This window comes from Zonotrichia leucophrys, chromosome 17 (assembly GCF_028769735.1).
Source record: "Zonotrichia leucophrys gambelii isolate GWCS_2022_RI chromosome 17, RI_Zleu_2.0, whole genome shotgun sequence".
Lineage (NCBI taxonomy): Eukaryota > Metazoa > Chordata > Aves > Passeriformes > Passerellidae > Zonotrichia > Zonotrichia leucophrys.
In genome coordinates, this window is record NC_088186.1 from 1421804 (window position 1) to 1440930 (window position 19127).

General features: G+C 46.9%; 2 protein-coding genes across 13 annotated transcripts in view; one reads left to right on the top strand and one right to left on the bottom strand.

Annotated features, from left to right (window-relative positions):
* Positions 1 to 818, bottom strand: part of CRB2 (crumbs cell polarity complex component 2) — a 54859-nt gene extending 54041 nt beyond the window's left edge. For 4 of the 5 annotated variants that reach the window (XM_064728015.1, XM_064728013.1, XM_064728014.1 and 1 more), the window contains exon 1: positions 487 to 818. The gene's annotated coding sequence lies outside the window, so the exon portion shown is untranslated. Of the gene's footprint in view, positions 1 to 354; positions 411 to 486 lie in introns of those variants that run through there. The other variant, XM_064728012.1, reaches the window with a different exon arrangement.
* Positions 400 to 19127, top strand: part of STRBP (spermatid perinuclear RNA binding protein) — a 59253-nt gene continuing 40525 nt past the window's right edge. For 4 of the 8 annotated variants that reach the window (XM_064728024.1, XM_064728025.1, XM_064728022.1 and 1 more), the window contains exon 1: positions 850 to 943. The gene's annotated coding sequence lies outside the window, so the exon portion shown is untranslated. Of the gene's footprint in view, positions 522 to 848; positions 944 to 1302; positions 1494 to 19127 lie in introns of those variants that run through there. The other 4 variants (XM_064728019.1, XM_064728017.1, XM_064728018.1 and 1 more) reach the window with 4 other exon arrangements.

A 19127-nucleotide genomic window follows, 5' to 3' on the forward strand; every position in this document is an offset into this window, starting at 1 on the left:
TTGTCCTCAGTCGCTAAGGATTCCACAAGGAGCTCAACCCCTCACATGGAAACCCTATTCCTCAGCTTAGTTTGGGAACCTGCTCTTCCTGCACTGCTTTGGATTTGGCAGCGGGATGTTAAACCCTCCATGGTCGGGAGCTGCGTGAGGGGCCGAGGCGCCGGCTCCCTCCCCTCAGCGCTGCCCCCGGGCCCGCCCGGCGCCCCCCTCAGGCGGCGGGGCCGGGGCTGCCGGAGCTATTCCCGCTCGCGGCCGGGACCGGGGTCGCTGTAGTGCCGATGCCCGCCGCATTACCGGTGCCCACCTCGGAGCCCCGAGCGCGGCCGGGGCCGGGCCGGCCCTGCCCTCACACACCTGCCCAGCCCGTGCCCTCAGCGCTGCGCACTCTGCGCCCGGCACGCTCGCGCCTACGCCGTTAGCGCGGCGGGAGCCCTCAGGTGCGGCGCCCGCGCTGACGACACTACGGAGAGTCCGTAACACACCGACCTCTCGGAGGGGCTCTACGCAAGCGGCGTTTCCAGGTGCGGCTCAACGCTCCCGCACCGCGCGGCCACGGAGCGATCCGAGCGGCAGCGCCGCTCCCCAGGCGGCGGGCGGGACCGCGCGGGCTGCGCGGGGAGCAGCGGCCGCAGGTGGAGAGCCGGGCGGGCCGAGCCGCCCTACGCCGATTCCGTAAGGCTGCGCCGGCCTGCAGGAAACGGCCGGGTCCGCGGCGCTACGGAGCCGGCGCAGGGCGGCGCGGCGCCCCGTACGCAGTTGGCGTAGGGCGCTCTCAGGTGCAGGGAAGGGGCGGGCGCGCGTTGCCCGGCAGCCGCAGCCTATGGGGGCGCGGGGCGCGGTCACGTGCGCAGCCCCGCTCGGCGCTGCGGAGCCGGAGGAGCCGGACGGGGCCGCGGAGCCGGGACGGGGCCGCGGGGCAGCGCCGGGGCCGGCGCCGAGCGGGGTGAGGCGGGCGGGCGGGCGGCGGGGAGGGGTCGGGGCGGCGGGCGGCCCGTCCCCGGGGCACCGCTCCTCCCACTGCACCGGGCACTGCGGGCAGCAGGCAAGGGCAGGACACGGCGCGGGGGGCGGCGCGGGGCGGGGGGCGCTGCTGCGCGCGCGGAGGGGCGCGGTGGGCGGGGGGGGCTCGGCGGGGCCGCGGGCGGGGGCGGCGGGAGGGGTGCGGGGTGCGGGGCTCGGCGGCGCCGTGCGCGGGGGCCGCCCCTCCGCCGGCCGCGTTACCTGCTCGCGGGAAGCGCACCTGTCCGCGGTACCTGTCCGCGGGCGCGCAGGTGCGGCGGGGCCGGGCCGCTGCTCGCGGTGTCCCCGGGCGGTCCCGGCCAGGTGCGCGCTGGGCGGCTCCCGCCGGGCTCGGGGCTCGGCCCGAAGTTCTCTCCGGCGCGGTCGGTGTCGGTGCAGCGCCCTCCGCGCCCCGGCCCCGCGGGCAGCCCAGTCCCTCCGGGCCCCGGGCAGGCTCCCGGCTCCGAGCACACTCATCGGTGTTATGGTCCACGGTTTGTTTGGGTTTTTCCTCCTCTTTCATTCTGTATTTGCTTTGCACTGGATTTTGTAATCATTAACCCGCTATCCCTTCTGGAAGTGAGCGTGGAAGGGATAACCGGGGAGTCACATGCCTGCCACTGAGTAGAGCAAAACTTGAGTTTTGAGTCAAAGTGGAAATATGCATTATCTGGCTAAATGTCTTATTATTTATTTACGTGGCTCTGAAAATGCTGCCTTGTGATTTACAGAAAGAAGAGAGTGAGCATTCCAAGCAGCTCCTGTACAGGGTATGGCAGAAGAGAAAATTTGTGACGTGGGGGGTCCAAGATACATTGGAATTAATTATTTTCTGTATCCGTGTCCTCCAGTTTGTTAACAGTTTTAAAAAGTTTTATTGTACTTTGTCGTGACAACTCAGAAAGGCTAAATGTGGTTAAAGCAAAGAAAGATTTAAATGGGCAATGTTGTGCAGAACATGACATATTTCAGATGTCCACTTCCAAAAAATGTTTATGAAACTGTAGGTTAATTAAAATAGCTGGGCTGTTTAACTTAAATTAAAATACTTGTGTTCTAGCAAACATTTGAAGCCTGGCCTTCTAGGGTAAAGACAGAAAATTAAAATAATTTCCTCCATTCATGTAGAATACTTTAACATCTTTAAAAAGAATAGAGAAGAAAGGACTATTTGCAAACTTGGTCTAGTTTTCTTTGATTTTTAAAGACATGGTAACCATTTTTGAGACCTGTAGGAAGCAGCCGTGGTGGCCGAGAGGAAGGAAGGAAGGAGTAGGGAGCAGGGCTGGCTCCTTGGAGGGGAGGCCTTAGAACAAAACTTTTGGAATGGGAAGCGAGGAAGGCCGGGCAGCGTCTCTGGAGAGGCTGCACTGCTGAACTCCTGTGTTTGCTCAAGGTCCTTGTTCTCTCTCTGAAGAGCAGAAGCGTTTTCCAAGGATGGAAGGAGCCCACCTCTTCCATGGAAGGTGTGCAGGCTGGGCTGTGGTTATTTCCTGCCAGTGTAGAGGAAGGAGAAATCTGTGTCAGCAGACTGCAGCGGGCTGTAGCTCCTGCTGAATTCCTGGTCATTTTCAGGAGGTTAGACTTGTCTCTGGACGTTCTTGGCATGTAGAATTGTCTTCTGTCTGGAGCTTTCCAACCATTTTCCTTTGCTCCACGTTGCGTAGAACGCAGGCAGAGGTGTGGAGAAGAGAGGGTAGCATTGCTAACGGTGAGGGTTTCATGTTTTCAGTGCTCGGTTCCTCGGGGTCTCACCATTGATGGTGCTGGTCTGGTGCTGCTTTGGCATGTGTGGTTCAAAGAGAATCTTTAGTCTTGCAAGTTTGGTTAGTCCTGGTTTTGTAAAGGGCTTTCTTTGGCTGGGCTGTTCATCCAGACTCATTGTCTCTACTAACTATTGGCAGCATTTTTCATCTCTGGACAAAGAAGATGCTGATAAAGTGCCAGTTCTAGCTTTGTGTGCTTGACAGGCTAAATACGAGGTGGAAATGGACCAGGACTGGATTTCTTGGGGAACTGGAGAAAGATTCTGCATAGAAATACCTGTGTGTTGGGGCTGGGGGAGCCCCAGGGGTAACTGCTGTCAGTGTTGCTGAGGAAGTGACCAAACCCAGCTTTGTGGCTTGTCTGAGAAGGAATTTCAGACACAGCTGGTTTCAAAACAAAGGCTCAGAAGTAAATGAGAAGACAGTGAGCAGTTGGGAAGGTACAACAGAAGATGGCATAAGGCAAGCCATGACAGACCTAAACATGGGAGAAAGAGTTTAAACTGTGTGGATATGTGGGTTTTGGTGACTCTTTGTTTCTGCCTTGTGCAGTTTTTCCATGGATGTTCATTCAGAATGCAATGCTTAAGGTCGCAGAGCTCTCTTCTCTTGAAGCCCCTCTGTTAATGTTCCTCAAAAACCTGTGGGTGGACTGAGATTTTTTTTTTTTTGAACTGTGAAATCTTGTTTGGAAATAAAAAAAAAAGTAAAAAAAAAAAGTAGTCTAAGAAGCTGCTTCATGTTGTGAAAAACCTCACTGTAGAATCATAAAAGCTGCAGTTTTTCCACGTTGCTTTGTAGCCTGGCATGTAAATAGAGCTCTTTGAAGAGCATATCCATGGCTGGAAAGGGAGAGTGGGAAAGGCTCTGGCTGGTTAACAAGCTTCTGAGTGTGTGAAAAGGCACCGTGAACATGCTTGGGGAAGTGTCTGCTAAAGCTTGGAACTGTGTCCTGGGCTGAGGGACACACGCCTGGAGTGGCCAGCGTGCCCAGGTGTCACTATGGAGAGGGCAGAGCAGTGGCAGTTTGTGTATTTACAGACTGGGCTGCTGGAGGGAGGTGCTGGCATGATCTGATCTGATGTGATGTGATGTGAGGGAGATGCTGGGGAGCTGAGGATGCCCAGGCTCAGTCTGCACCTCTCTGGGGAGTTCGGGTTTATGGTGGCTCTCACCATGCCAACAGCAGACTTCAGCATTTTGGGGTCTGTGCCTACTTTGTACTGTGCTAGAGAGCGAGGACTTTCCTGAGCAGCCACATGAGGAGCACTTGGCTGCTGTGGTGTCCTGGATCTGCTGTAGCCCAGCAGAACTGGCAAGTGAAGATTGCTTTGCTGCTGAATATGCTGCAGTGAGGAAACCAAAAAGAAAATTCCTGTTTAAAGCAATATGAAAAAACTGTTAAGAGATTTAAAGAACAGAAAAATAGAAACCCTTTTGTAGAAACCATACTTTGACTATGCTTGTTGTGATTGCGGTGTGATTTGACAAACAGAAACTTTGTACTTGATATTTTTGGAAGGAGAAGCCTTACCTGAAAGGCATTGCTGCTGTCTTTTGTTAAAAGCAGTAATTGATATAAGCTACAAGGCCGAAGACAGTATTTTTTCCAGTTGTACTTGTGCAGTTCTTGGCACTTGTGCAGTTTTTCCTTCTCATGTGCAAGTTTTTCACTGAGCACGGATGACAGAAAGCAGTGTCACAGTTGGTGTCAGTGTCAGCTCACAGAGGGACAGTGTTCCTATTTAGCTTCTTTGAAAACCTCAATTCATGTCCCTTAACAAAAAACCTGCAGAGCAATTCTTACGAATGATATGAGCGAGTAAACATCTTGCACTCTGGTTTTTTTAGACTTTATTTAGTAGCTAAATTACCTTATGTTTCTGGTCATCATGGAATAAGAGGGGACAGAATTCTTGGAGCCCACCCCACGCTGCCCTGCTGTGTTGTGCTCCTCGCTCTGCTGTGCAATGCACATCCTGACCTCTCTCATTTCCTGTGTGGTGTCAGGATGTGGATGAGGTGCTGGCTATAGGGGAAGCCCCAGAACACAGTCAGGGTGTGCCATTTGTTCTGCTGTTTGTGAAGGTGTGTAAAGCACAGCCCTGGGCTGCTCTGTGCCTCCTTTGGGACTGACCCAGGGCTGGCTTTGCTGAGCCAGGCTGTTTCTCTGGGCCACCTGCACATCTGCCCATTGGCTTCTCCAGGGATAAAGACCAGGGATTAATTACTGAACCCCATGCCCTTGTGGTCTTGTGTCGTTGATTTTTCTATAACTATGCAAAACTTTGTAACTCTTCTGTAGTAAAATATTGTCATAACCTCTTGGAAACTTAAAGGTGTAAGTGGATGTTGAAGAGGAATAATCTTATGAAATCCATTTTAGGGCTCTTTTGGATTGTGGAAACTTGAGTGGTCCTGCCACATGTGTTGATTTACATTAGTTCCCTTATGTTGTGGTTTGGTGTGCTATTTCAGAGCCCCAAGATGCTCCTGGTGATTGACATAACAAAATGTAAATTATACGCTGTTTTCCTAAGGTCTAATTTATCTGTCGTAAGGTTTGTGTACCAACAGTACTGAGCTCTTCTTACAATAATGTTTCTCTTTCATGTAATGCCTACACAGGGGAATTAAATTACCCTTAATTGTATGCTTAAAAAGAAAATAAAATTGGGGTGTGTATGGCTATGCCAGTAAATTAAATTTTGCTGCTTCTTGTTCTTTTTGTACATTTAGTTTAAATTGTCTTTATTGAAAAATTTTATGTTTGAGTATCTGGTTGGGAAAAACACTCTTACTCGTGGGTAGCTGTGAGATGTCACAAACTTGAAGAAATATTATGAACCAGAATTCATTTAGATTTTAAAGCAGACCTTGGCATTTGGCTTGGCAGTAAATGAACTCAATGGTGAGAAATGGATGTTGCCCCACAGAAATTGCCCCCTGGTAGGAGCAGAAAAGGGCAGGCTGAGTTTAGGACCTTGTGCTTTTCTCTTTTTCCTCTGATTCTTGTGGGGGAAGGCACTTTGAACACATTTCTTGTTTGACTTGCAGCACAGCAGATTGGAGTGTTGGCACAGCGTCTCAAAGTGTTGGGCCCTCAAGAGTCTTTGGTGTTCCCTGAGACAGGGGGTGATGTTCCGTGGGGGAATGTTCCTCTGGAGCTGCTGGGCTCAGTGATGATGACCCTAAGGCAAATGTTCCCTAATGCCAGCTCTCAGCTGGCAGGATCTGCCTTGTGGAAAGGCCAGCGCAGCCCCACAACCTCTGTGCAACTCGTGCTTCCAGAAATGAGCTTTGGCAAAACTCTCCCTCCAGAGCCTGAGGAGGCCTCAGCTGTGGCATGGGTTTTTGGGCACACAGCAGCTGATTCCTTCCAGCAAGATTTTGCCAAAAAATTGTTTACTGTAGCTCCACTGATATTGTGAAATTAATGCATCCTTTTTTGTCTCTATCTTGCAGAGGATAGGTCCCATAACAGGCTGTGTTAAGTCATGGTTGATCTTGAAGGAGGCATAAAGTTTTTTTCACTTGTTGTAGGGCTGCTTTCTTTTTTTTAGGATGTAGCAACCAAAGCTGGGTCCCAATTTAGCCCTCTCCATAAACATGGTATCTTTCTTCATAACATGAACTTAACATGAAATCATAAACGTGGTATCTTGCTCACTAAAGAAACTGAAATTCAGCAAGGAAACAAGCTGCACTCCACTGAATTTAGCTGCCATTGTTGAAATAGGTGATGTTTTAAAATTGCCAGCTGGTACATACCTGAGTAAAGGTGTTTGACAAGATCTTTTTACAGCCTGCTTAGCAAGACACTGACCAGTTGGACCAAACACATGATGTAGGAGAGTATGAATAGATCCATTCAACAAACAAACTGAACCTTGTATTAACAAAGAAAATAAAAAGCATTTGAGTTAGCTGCCCCATGGCAGTCAGCTGGTGCTGCATTTCTGGCAGAGCAGGAGCATGATCACCAAGGGTCCAGTGGTGGCACCTTGTGTAGGGAAGGGCTGTGGGACTGGCTGAGGTGTCTCTGTTAACCATAAATCCCAGCAGTGATGTGCAAGTGCTCACTCACGTGTGCTCAGGTTTGATCAGCGTGGAAGCTGAATGCCCATGACAGCCATTTGGGTGGTGTTCCTTCCCTGGCCGTGTGGCAGCGGCCCAGCCTGTGCCTGGTTCTCCCAGCTGAGGAAGCTGCTGATGTTCTGACAGGTGTGACTGATGCTGGGCCTGGCTGGAGACGGCCATTTTCCAGTATGAAACGAGGAGATAGATTAGTAATTTATTCCTATTTTTGATACAGCTGTGCTGGAAGGGACAGCTCTTTGCATATGGAAACTTGTTCTTTTTCTCCAGGTATAGGGGCTGAGTTTGCTCTGTGACACTCCAGATGCTCTTCTACTTTTCCTTCTCTGCTCTGCCCGACTGCTGTATGTCTGACATGGGGGGATTTGCTTTAATGGAAAAGACTTGGGGAAGCTGTAGGTGTGCAGCCTGTGACTCCAGGGAGTGGAGCACTGGAGAACAGGCACAGCCACTGGAAAGCTGAGGGCTGTGGTAGGATGGAACAAACAGCAAACATGGGGCTGTAAGCAGGATAGCATGGGGCTCTGAGTAGGATACTTGATGGGATTTCAAGGAAACAGAAACTCAGAGCATTTGGATTCCTACTCTCTGACTGGGACTGCTCTTCCAGTCCCAATCTCTTCCCCTGTACTCTGATAGCTGGTATAGCTCAACAGAAGACAGAAAGGGAAAACATAAATGTCCAAGAACTGATTTCTCCCCACCTGTGCTTTGAAGGATGCCTTTTCCATGTCATAGGCTCTCAGTGAGTGTCATCTTTTCAAAGAGCTAAAACTGTTTGGTGAGCAGTTACTCCGTGTCCTAATGCTTCATGATCTCTTGATTTGATGGCTAGGTAATTGGACTTGGCAAAGAGATTAGGGCTTCTTTGGTTACCCAGTCGTGCTCTCCAAGTCTTCAATCATGCAGAGACTTAATCTGTTCCTTTAAAGTGCTCAGCTGTGCCATTTGGGTGACCTTAAAGAGCATCACCGGGGCTGAACTGCAGCGTGGTACGCGGGGATGGGGCGTAGGAGAACTGGGAGCACTGCTTCCAAAACTGGAAATGGGTACAACTCTTCAACAGCAGGCACTGAGCAACACTGTGTTCCAGTGAAGAATGTCTGGCAGTTAACCTGCAAGTATTGATTAGGGCAGCATTTGGCCCCTTTTCAGGTTCTGCTGCAGACTTACCACACAATTTCATTTCTTCGTGTCTGAAGCTCCCCCTAATAAAGAACTGAAATGCTTTCCTGTCTCACAAAAACTGTTATTTTAAAACCAGTAATAAATGTACTCTGGTAAATATGGTGACAAGTGTTCTAGAAAAGCCAGGAAGAAAGGCAAATACTGGGAAAAGGGCGGGGAGACAAAACTGATAACTTCTTTGCTTCTGGTGGGTGAGGGTGAAATTGGTGACTGCCAAAAATATGAGCTCAGAGAAGTAGCTTGTTCTGCTCTGAGCCCACATCTGTACACACCTCCTCATCTCTACAGATGGCCAGAAGGCTGAAGAGAGAACACAGTTGTCTAAATTTGTGTAAGAGAAAAGAATCATGACTCCCACCTTAGAGGCACATAAGAACCTCCTGTCACTGGGGAGTTTTCAACAATTTTAAAAATTTGGTTGAATTTTCAGTCTTAGCAAATTTTGTGGAACCTGACACTGTTCATAGTTGCTAAATAAATAACTTCTAAAATTTTAGGTTGTGTTTAAAGATGGTTGTCTGGAACAGCAGTTTTTATTCCTTCAAAACTGGCCTGCTAAGGAATGTATTTGATCCAGAAGTCATCTTTGCATGCTTATACTTTGGTAACTTATAAAATGCTTTTCCACTTAAGATTTCATAGTTCTTCATATTTTAGAAATAACAACTGTCACAGTCACAATGATTGTGTTGTTTGGATAAATCATGATAAAAGGCATGAAGATAAAACCAAAATATTTTTGCTTTCATGTTTCTTTTCTCCTACCATTAGTGTGGGAATGAGATTGTCTTTTACACTGAATATATTCATATGGTCTGCTTTATGTTTCAGGGAATTCAGTAATTTTCCTTTTGTTAGCTCAGGAGATAAAGGATATTTTTTAAAGCAGGTAGTTGGGAGTCAGCACTATCTAAGTAATGATCTCTTAAACAAAAATGTGGTTTTGTGGATGTGGCCTTATGTAATAAACTAACAGAAGAGAGCAGCTTACAAAGTGCATCTGGACAGGTCTCTGATCAAGCCCATTCTTTGCAGAGGGGTTGAATACTGAATGTCCCCGAGCTGTGACTGTAGATACTGTTCCCTTCCACCCCAAACACTGAGGAGCCTGAAACTGGAAACCTCCTGACCCTTTTAAAAACAAACGAGCAATTTTGTTTAACTTTTTGCTGCGGGTCAGGAGCCTGAGCTTCATGCCAAGTTTCAGTGTGATCCAAAGTAACACTGCAGACTTATGGAAAACCTCCTGCAATATGGAAGTGATGAAGCTGTGACTGTTGAGCTGCTGTGATTTATTACAGCAGATTCTTAGAAGGGGAATAAGAGATGTCCTGCCCTAAACATCCTTCAGTAAATTACAATTCTTAGAACTTACCAAGTGTATAGGTGAAATATTTTGTGTTCCTTAATATGGTCTCTAGATTGGTGTTAAAATAGCCCTGTTATAAATGGATCTGCTCTTTCTGTGCAGTTGGGTGGTAACTGGCCTCTGTTTTGGTTCCCTTTGAGATGCTTCCAAGTGTGCTTTTAGTGGTGCAGCAGCAGCAGTGCCACTGTCATAACAGCATTCCAGCCTCCGTGAGGAGTTGCAGCAGCACCACACGAGGATGCACTGATGAGGACACTCATCCTTCCAGCACTGTCTACAAAACTCTCTCTGGTGGCTGTTCCATGAAGTTTTGAAGGGGAGCAAGTGTGCTGCAAGACTGTTAAGGGTGGAGAGGATTCAGAAGCATTTGCAGAGAAATGGGCAACTCCTCAGTTGGGCTGAGCTGATTGGGATCAATGCATTGCCCAGGGAGGCAGAGGGAGTCCAGGAGAAGCTGTCAAATATTTCTCCTGGAGTATCCATTTACGGATGCTTCTGCAGTTACTGCAGGGTTTGAATATCATTGAACTGGTGCTTCTGCAGTTGCTGTAGAAACTGTTGGCTCAGGCTGTCTCCTTGCAGCTCTCCTTCAGAGGAAGGGCTGCTCAGGGAGAGCTTGGCTGGGCATGGGACTCACTGGTACGTTCCCTGTTTCTTTCACACTGCGATCTGCAATCTTTATTTTAATACAAATCCTTTGGCTAGCTTTTCTCTTGCTTATAAATGTTTGATCTGTATGTGGTACTCGCAGTAAAGGAGTCCTCTTGTGCCAGAAGAACAAAGACTTGCTTTCTGCTGGTGCTGGGACCACTGATTTGCAGTAGCTGCCTGGTTTTAGTGCCAGTTTTAGCAGGTGCACCTTGTCTCAATGAGTTCTCTTTGCCCTCATCACACAGCACAGTAGCAAGTCTCATGCACAGTCTATAGAAGACTGAATTTTGGCAGAGAGCTGAGGAGTTCAGCATTTACTGTACTTCCCCTCTCCTTTCTTTCCCTTGCTCTGCTTTCATTATTTGTGCTCCTCTTGTTACAGCTGATAATATTCTAACAAAGTTTGAAATATCTCCTGAAAAGATCAAAGTAGCCATCCTGAAATAACTACAGGAGATATACACTGCTGTTGGATGGCTGGAGCTCAATGTGGAGCAGTCCAGAGGGGTCTGGTTTGGGTGCAGGCAGGGGAAGCCATGCACTCCTGCTCAGCTGGGGGTTCCAATGCTTTTATGGTTTGTAAGAAGATGCTCTCAGACCCTCTCCATCCTTTTCATCTGATTTTGGGTGTTTTAGATGCTCACTCAGTATCTAATGTGAAAGCTGGGTTTTGACTGGTTATTTTGTTTTGTTGAGAGAGAGAAGAAACTCCCTTCTCCACAGCCTGCTCCTCTGTCATTTGGAGCTTTAGAAAAAGCAAGTGGCAAAGAGAGCCTTTGGGTCCTTTCTTCAAAGCCAAGGATGTGCCAGGATGTGCTGTGCAGTGCTCAGTGCTGAGGAGCTGCCTGCAAAGCTTCCCCTTGTCTTGCACAATGGCTCAGGCCCCTCCATAGTGTTCTGAAATGTTCTTGTTTTTTGGCTTCTGTTCTTCCTGAGAACAGACTGTGTGTGTCCTGCTACCTGACAAAAGAGGGGCTCCACTGGGCTCTTTTGGAAAAGACACAAGGTTCCTGAGTCCTCATCAGTTTGACTTTCAAAAGAGCACAATGCTCAAAAAATGTGATGCCTGAAAGTAGGACACACTGTGAATTAGGTTCCTGAGTTTAATCATACCATATTCAGGTATTGAATTGCTAATTTGACTCTCCTGAATGGACAGGTAATTGTTGTCAGGCGTTTCCTGGGACAGTTTGCCAAGCTGACCTGTGAGGAACCCACGATCCTGCAAGAGAGACTGAACAGCAAAAGCAGCCAGGAATGCAGTGTCTGGTCAGATTAAACTACTGAGGCCCAAGGAGGTGGAATGCTAGAAAGGGAAGAGGATGCTCCATGTTTGGTGTGTGTTGTAAATGAAAAACTCACACTGTTCCAATGCTACCACTGAGTTACGGTGGCCCTGGGCAAGTCACTTGAATTTTTGGGCAGTGGGGTCTCTTCCCCATGCAAACAACACAACATTTACACCTATCACAGCAATGAGAGAAGTGATGTTTGAAGAGTTGAGAAATTCTTGAGTATCTAAGATCTGATTTTGGCTTTTTTGCTAATAGAAGTACAGTGAAACTTGGTAACTGCAATCAAAATAGAAAAGACTGTGTAATGTTTTTTCAGTCTCCTTTCAAGTCCAGCATGGAGGTTGCCATCTCCCCCAGGTTAGCAAGAGGAGGGTGGGCAGTCCTGTCTGGTTTCTGGGAGACAGAGAAGTAATTTCCAAGATTTCCTTGGTTTGTTACCTCTGAGGTGTTTCATTCAATTTACTCTTAGTGGTGTTGAAAAACAAGCTTCATCTCTTGAGTGGCTGCAGAAACTTTGCAGGGATTGACAGTTCCACAAAGCACCTTGGTGACACCTGCATGCTTTGATATCTCACTGCAGTATTCAGGAATGAGATCAGTCTAGAAATGCAGGATATTCTCCCCATGCTAAATGGGAAAAATTGGCCACAACCACTTGGACTGCAGTTCTGTAAGTGGTGTTATTCACCAAACTGTGCTTCTCCTTCAGTGGGCACAACGCTGGTTCCTCTGTTAGCTTTTAACTCTCATGGCAATATTCCAAGAGGAAAAAACAGTGCCTAAGTTTTGTTCTTAGCACAGAGATAAACTGAATGTCTCTGTCATTTGTCTGAAACCATGTGGTGAGAGGCATGGGGGTTTTTTTCCTAACAGTTTTGCAGAGTAATAGGACTGGCCATGATTTGGATTGCACAAGACACGTGCTGGGTTACTTTAAGGTCTGCCAAGTTTTAATTTGCAATTTCTGGAAAATTTAGAACAGAAACATCTGAATGTCTGCAGAAATCATGCTTCTAAATTTAACTTCTGGATTTTGTGTCGGTAAAGCATGAAATTGCCCGGTAGTATTTGTCCACTGAATTTCAGGGACAGCCTTTCCTTCTGTTGACAGCGTTGCACTGGTGGTTCTGCTGTTTAGTTCCTGGTCCTGCAGAGTGTGAATTATAAATGCTTTGGAGCAAAATGCTCAGTGGAAAGGTGTTAGCTAGGTTTAATTACTTTCTGTTTATGTCTAAACAAGCAACAAGCCTTTGCAAGAATGTTCTTTTACCTTGTTATTGTTTTCTTCAATGTATTTCTGCAGTTACTAAATAATGACCTAACTTTCCCAGGCCAGTAAGAACTGTTTCTGAACACCCTGTTACAGCAAGTGTAGGAGTTTGCAAATATCACTGAGAAAGCCCAATACAAGGACTTTTGTTTCCACAACAGAGGAGCTGTGCAAAGTGAGGACCTCATAAACCAGCAGAACCAAGTGCTCTTTCACTGCACAAAGTATTTATGGGTTTTTTTTTAAAAAGGATTATTTTCACTAACACAGAAGCATCAGGTTATAGAGATGAATTCTGTTTAACTGGAATAGGATAGATTGATGGCATTATAATCTGACATTCTTATATCCCTAAAAGTATAGTTTTGGACTGAAAACCAGGCAGGTTTTTTGTGCTGACAAGAGCAGAGTTCAGTATAATGATGGTGTTGACATGGACACAGACTTCCACAGGTGGCTAAGCAGGCAATAAAAACATTTACAGTCTAATCTGGACTGAGGGATGAAAGGGTTTCTATGTCTCTGCCCACCTGAGGAGAACACCCTCAGTCTGTGGCAGCTGGTTTCTAATCCTGCTTTTGATCCTGCCTCTGCATCCGGAACCGGGCGCTCTCCTACCCTGACAGGTTGTGGCTTCCCAAGTGCAACTCCTTTTGAGAAATAAAATAAACCCCATCAGTGTTGCATTTAGGCACAGCAGGTTTCCTGTTGTTGGGGGAACTGAAGTGGCCAGACACAAATTGCAGCTAATGGCCCAAAATAAACTAACTGTGATTGTTTTTCTCTCGTCTTTCCCTGGACAGTAATTCCAAGTGTTACTTTTAGCAGCTCTAGTGTATGAAAGGAGCTTTGGGGAGAGAGTGGTCTGTTGTTGAGAGCTGATGTCCCTGCAAGGCTGAGAGCACTTGGAATGCTGGTATCGATTGGTCAGGCTGTTTGCTCCTCCCACAGAAAGTGGGGTTTGCCCCTGCTCCAGGAGCTGCAGCAGCTGTGCCACACCCTGGTGTGTGTGCCAGCCTGGCTGGGGGCAACTGCCCTGCCCAAGGGGTAACTGCCCTGCCCAAGGGGGTCCCTGCCCTGCCCAAGGGGGTCCCTGCCCTGCCCAAGGGGGTCCCTGCCCTGCCCTGCCCAAGGGGTCCCTGCCCTGCCCAAGGGGGTCCCTGCCCTGCCCAAGGGGGTCCCTGCCCTGCCCAAGGAGGTCCCTGCCCTGCCCAAGGGGGTCCCTGCCCTGCCCAAGGGGTCCCTGCCCTGCCCAAGGGGGTCCCTGCCCTGCCCAAGGGGTCCCTGCCCTGCCCAGGGGGTCCCTGCCGTGCCCAAGGGGTCCCTGCCCTGCCCAAGGGGGTCCCTGCCCTGCCCAAGGGGTCCCTGCCCTGCCCAAGGAGCTTCCTGGAGCTCCTGGCAAGTGCGGTGCCTCCCAAGATGCTGATCCTGTTTTGCTGCTCAGAGATTGGTTGCTTGATGCTGGTGGGAGGACAGGGTGTGTTGTCTGGTGGAGAATGCAAAGGCTGAGGAAGTTTCTTTAGCAAATGAAGAGCTGGAAGTGTCTTTAGTGATCTTGTGAGTGGCATGATGGAGATGACATCACTATCTATAAAGAGAAATTAAACTAATTCATAGCCCTGTAGGAAATGTAAAGGAAGAGGCCAAACCAGCTGAGTTGTGTCTGTGGTTTAAAAACATCATCCACCTGGGATTGGTGTGTTTATCCTGGGAGCTCCTTTTTCTCCCCCCAGAACTTATTTGAATTTCAAAAGATAAAAAAAGATTAGCTGTAGCTTCTCAAGTTTGAGATCAATTACTTAGCACAGTTCTGTTCTCCAAAGATACTGGAGAATACAGTATTAGACACCTAATTTAACTTTTTTCTTTTTTTTAAATTTCAATGGCCTGTTAAAAATTAGCAAACAAAAAAAGTCTGTGGAATTCATTACTCATCTCGGGATGTTCCTAAGGATAATACTAATATACAGAACTTAGGCTGAGAAATTAATTTTGTAACCTAGCTTGTGGTCTACAAACTGAGCATTTCACCAGTGATGGTCCCTTCTTTTCATTTCCATGGCTGTACTGTGCCATGTGAACTGGAGAGGGGAATAATGGATGAGTTCTGCAAGTGAAGCTGGCAGAGCTGACAGCACATGCGTGCAGTGGAGTCTGCTGAGGCAAGAGCATGCTGGACTGAGCCCATCTGAAATATTTTTAGACTCACAGTTTTCCAGGGAAATAGGACTTTTGTTTTTATTTACTAATTCTGTACATCTCTAAATATGTTTGTGGGTCTTTTTCTTTCTCGTAGCCAAGCTGGGACTTCCTACTCCAAGATCTTGTCCGAGGGCAATGGTGGACTTGGGTCACAAATGACAGTTCTTCTCTGCCATCTCAGGCTGGTGTGGTGTTTTACTTTGATGGATATTGTTGCTAGCTTTCATGCCTAAGTAACCTAATTCCAATCTTTTGGTAGGGTTATAATGCATTTGAAGCAAATAATTGTGTTCTGAGGCTGAAAATGGGTGCCAGGGAGACAAAGCCCAGTGCTCTGTCGAACGGGTGCTGGGTTCTCAAGGGTTTCAAAAGAGCCAAATTTGTTCCCTAAACAGCCCAAGATTTTTGTTACAAATTCTGTTTCAGACCTTTCTGTGGCATTGCATGTTGTGACATTGAGTCAAACTTAAAATAATGTGATTGGATGGGCAAGAGATGGCAAGAGAAAACACTTAAAACCTTAAGCTTTTAGTAACCCAGAAACTTTGACAATGTGTTCTTTGACAAAACAGCCAATTAGTCAGGAAGTAAAAAATTATCCTGAACTTGTTCAGGAGTCAGAGTGGAACTAAAACATGGGAAAAGTCTGATGGAGGATGTGCACTGGCTGGGAGCACAAGAGCTTTTTACACAATACTCACAGAGTCTAGTGATCTTCCATTCCAAATCCTTTTAAATCTTCTCTCTTTAATTAAAAAAAAAAAGTCACTGAGGCAGCAAGACTGACATACTAGAAAATGCATTTCAGAGTAGAGTCATGAATGTTTAAACTGGCTGAAAGGCAAACCAAGGGGGTTTGCAACACTGCAAACACAGAGTCTGTATAATTGACATCAGGGAAGGAATTCTGGGGAGAAACTTCCTTAAACTTGCCCGTTGAGGGTTACTGAAATTTTAGTCAGAAGGAGAACATTTATTCTTAAAAACTTCTTAATGCTTTGACACTTGATGTAAACACTGGGAAAACACAACTCTCAAACATGTATTGCATTGTGTTATTTGTAGAATTACTAAATTTGCTTTGTTTATAGGCAGAGCTTTAGAATCCATGTTGCTTTTCTCCTTCCTCTGACTAATTCCCAGGATATGCATTATCCTGGGCAGCAGGGCAGGGGACAGACAGCAGAGCCAAAGTGTTTGGCTGTTGCCTCATGGAACTGACGAAAAGTGCAAACCACCAATACAAGCAGATCCACTGTTACTGTAGGACAGTTTGGGCTCCAGCCTCTTTCTTTTTGTGGCAATGGTATTTTATTTATTGCCAACACAGAGGGAATGCCATGCTTTCCAGCCCTTTCCATGTTAAGAATTTCAGATGATTTTGAGTGTGGATGTCACATTATGACTGCACAGTACCTTCATGTTTCCTTTGGCCAGTTTAGCCAGGAAAGCAGGAACACAACATTAGGGTGTCTCAAGTCACAAATCAGTTCAATGTTTCACTGCCTTTGCCTCCTTGGCAGCAGCTCCCCCATGCTGGCTGCTGGGCTGCAGCTCGGGTCCACCTGCAGAATCCCATATTCTATGGGATATGAATCACAGCAGCAAGGAAACTGGGGCACTGCAGCTATTTCAGTGAAGCTGAAGGGTGCTGGGCAAGGAATGTCCCTGTTCTGAATCTCCTCAACACCGTGCCTGTTTGCTGGGGTGGTTTCTGGACCAGTGGAAGCTGAGCAGGTAAAGGCAGTGCTCACAAATCCAGGGATCTGGGGAGTCTCTGGCAGTCTGGAGATGTGCAAGGCTTTGGTGCTGGGCTGTGAGGCAGGACAGGGCTGGCGTGGTGAGGACCCAGCATGGCACAAACTGGGTGGAGGAGGCAGAACTGTGATTCTCTTTTGGAGAATGTGATGTCATTTCAGGCATAGATCCAGAATTTTGCTTAAACCAGCTCTGTCTCTGGGAAAATGACATTGCAGATGGTGAGTGTCACTTCAGTGTAATGTAATTCTGTTATTAATTTAGTTAATATTTCAACTGTAAATGAATGCAGTCTGAGTTAGGAATTTCAGATGATTTTGAGCGTGGATGTCACATTATGACTGCACAGTACCTTCATGTTTCCTTTGACCAGTTTAGCCTGGAAAGCAGGAACACAACATTAGGGTGTCTCAAGTCACAAATCAGTTCAATGTTTCACAGACATTGAGAATCCAGTGGTGGTTTCTGCCTTGTCTCAAATGAATACTTTGCTATTCATTATTTATGTACTATCTAATCTGTACATTTTTATTTAAGACACCTGCCAAGAAATGCACTCTTTAAGATATTTTGTCTTCTGCAGTGCTCAGTTTTACAGGCAATTCAGCTTTGCATATTTCTTACTGTTTGAACAGGAAAAACATTAAATTGTTCATGTGTCAGTTTGTTATTTAAGTGTCAGCAGCCAGTTTGTAAAACTTTTTGCACTTGGTCTGTCTCTAGTCAGTCTGGGAACTTGACACTCATACCAAGAAGTGAAGGCAATCTCAAAATTATTTCATTAGAGACCCTCTGTAGCTCTGGCTCTGCTGGGGGTTGTACAGGTTTCAGGGAATGTGAAGCCAGATAAAAATCTAGAGGGAGATGTAAAAAATACCTTGAGGTCTGCAGCTGGTGTGCTGCTCTGAAGGCCACCTGGTGAGGGTGGTGAATACCTTCCTGTCCTCAGCAGTCTGTAGTAGCTTCAATCCCAGGAGGATTTATATTCTTTCCAGAACTCTTATCCTTCTTATACATGACAATTCAATAGCTGCAGTTATTTCTACTAATGTCTGCTTCTTTCTGAGACTGGATGGTGTGATTCTATCTGAAACAGAGCATTTTTTTCCTCAAATGATTGCATATGTGCTCACACAGTGCCTCTGTTGTTCCTTTTTTAACCTTCCTGTTAGGCTGGTAATGATTTCCCCTTAGACCATCTTTGCACCTTCTTTCCAGGAGCTAAAAATATGAGCTACACTCCACACATCCCTGTTTCCTTTACCTTAATGCATTAATTTAGATTAAGCAATTGCGTGCCTTTGATTCTTCAACTTCTTTAATTCCTGTACCAGTGTGATTTCCTTTGGCTCTTTTTTCACTCCTTACTGCCCAGTGGAGGGGCCTCCATGTGTTCAGTGATTTTCAGTTGCATCTCTGACCCGAGGGTCCCGCCCTGGCACAGATGGATTCTCTCCAGGAGCTCTCCTGCAGCTGTGCTCCCTGCACTGGGAGCTTTGTCAGAGGCTGGAGCCTGGAAGGTGACTTTGATTTCTCTGTTCTGATGCTTACATGTGCTGTGGTTCCAGATCTGGTGCTCAAGTTTGTGCCTACCCTGTCTTGGTCACTTAGAGCAGGGGCTGCTCCCAAGAGGTCTCTGAGCACAGGAGCCTTTGACTGAAATATTATGAGAACTGAGCAGGCAGGAGTAATCCCAGACTCCAGTATGTGTTGTATGAAGTGTAAGTTTGCCAGAGGAAGTACCTTTTCAGCTTCTAACTATAGCATTGCTTTGTAATTATTCATTTGGATGGAAAATTCCAGCCTTCTAAAGGTTATCCCAGATGCAACTTTGCCAGGAAATGCATTACATGGAAAATAATAAAACTCCTATGAATACACGGTCTCCAGGTGAAACTGGATGCTGAGCATACTGCTGGAAGCAGCCTGAGCCTTGTCAAATATGTGTCCCAGTGTTACAGGACACTGCTCTCCACAATGCTGCTGGGCTCTGAGTGGCCAGGATTTCTCTTTGTGTGGGGAAGGGGAAGTTCCATTCAAGGAGCTGGGATTTTAAATAGTGAATATCTGCACAAGGCACAGGTCAGTTGTATTTTGCAGATTTCTCTGCCCTGTGCTCCTCTCTGAATCCTCATGAATTGTATTTCTTATCTGTCCCCCCCGGTTTGTTGATACTTTTACCATGAAGGAAAAACTATTTTGATATTTCTCTGTCAGTTATTTTGACATTAATCAACACTGCAGATCTTGTTTTGTTTGGTGTCTGGGTACATCATAAAGAGAGTTGCTGAAAGAGTTCAATTACAATATCAGCATCTCTGCCAAATGTATTGAGCTGTTCTGAAAAGCGGCTTGTCTTTTCTGACCCAGATACACAGTTTCCAACTGTGGGAGATGCTGCCAGAAAGACTCTTGGCAGAAGGCCAGCAATAAAATTATACTGAAGAAAAACACAACATATTTTCAGCAGCATTTTGTGTGGTGTGATGAAAAATTACCTGTCTCCTGAATGCAAAGCAGAGGCTAAAATA